Consider the following 1,456-nt stretch of genomic DNA (forward strand, 5'->3'; position numbering starts at 1 on the left):
AATTGTTTTCAATGCCTAGATTGGGTTCATGTTGAAGAGTCACTAACAAAATAATTTATTAACATTATCATATATGTGTAAAAGTTTGAAGTTTGTCAAGTATAACTTGAGCTTATTGATGCCGTTCAATCAATCTGTTGTTTTATTCCAAACATTACTCCTGGTCGGAGGCTTGTGTAAATGCATTAATCCTAACTTAGTGCTCCTTTGCGTCAAAACTAGGCTAAGTTGTGCACAGCTGGTGAAACCGGTCCCTGCTCCCTAAATATGACTGGAGTTACATAACATGATCCACTGTGACATTAGGAGTGCAGTCCTCCTCTTATTTATCTCAAAGGGTGGATAAACATCTCTGAAAAGGACAATCTGGAGTGAGATTTGAGTGTGCTGGAGTTTCCAGTCTTTTCAACATACCATGAGCACAGGAGAGATCTGATTGGCTGGAGATCACATGTGTGGTGTGTCCCAGCCGCAGCTTTTCAATGCATTGACGGCTCTTCTCAATACAAACAATAGTTTAGACATGGGATAGCTTTGTATGTGCTTCTCTAGAACTGTCTGTGATGGCCAGGCAGTGTTACCTGTAAAGGTGCGATGATTTCCAGCCTGAAATACAGGATTTTAAGACATCAGATTTTCAAATCTTCAAATATAGCTTCATCTCAATGAGTTGGTACGTGCACATTTTTCCTGATATTTGAGGTTGAGTTGGTATTTAGTTTGATTTGCCGTTTCAGAATTTTCCATAATTGTCACACCACTGATCTTTTTGCTTTCATGCTTTCCTTCTCCCCTTTTTCCCCTCTCGTTCTTCATTTGTGTGTCTCTGTGCTGCCTTCTCATCATTTCACCTGTACAGAAGGTTACTTTGTCCTGTTCCTGGACGTCTGCCTACGTAAATCCCTCTGATTCTTTCTTTGTGTTTAACTGTGAGCTACTTTGCCTCGTTCTGACGTCAACTTTACAAAGCTCCCTGTATTGCAGTAAAGTCGCTTATGTTCATAGTTCCACCCTGTTTGCTTAAATGCGTCTATTAGTGGTTTTGTAGTCATCTGGGTTTCATTAAAAAAAATGTATCCAAGGTAGTTTGTGCCAGTAGGAATAGTCCCATTCCCATTAAGCTTTCTTGTGAAGATAAAGGAATAGTTTCATTTTGTCTTCATTTACTCTCATTCCAAACTTGTATCATTTTCTTTTATTCTGTTGATCACATATTTTTGTAGATGTCCTGGCTGTTCTCTCTGTTACTGCAAAATCATACAGTGACCCCAAAGAAAAAAACAGATAAAAATTCATATCTAAAAAGTCAGAATGACTTGTACACATTAAATTACATATTTAGATAATTATACAATTTATTAAGTCATATGTGTTAGGGATGACATGAGTAAATTGAGTAAATAATGCCTTATTATTTATTTATTGATTTATTCCCATGAAGAGTTATTTGGGGGGG

The sequence above is a fragment of the Sinocyclocheilus grahami genome, unplaced genomic scaffold (assembly GCF_001515645.1).
Source record: "Sinocyclocheilus grahami isolate Dianchi unplaced genomic scaffold, SAMN03320097.WGS_v1.1 scaffold3484.1, whole genome shotgun sequence".
Taxonomy (NCBI): domain Eukaryota; kingdom Metazoa; phylum Chordata; class Actinopteri; order Cypriniformes; family Cyprinidae; genus Sinocyclocheilus; species Sinocyclocheilus grahami.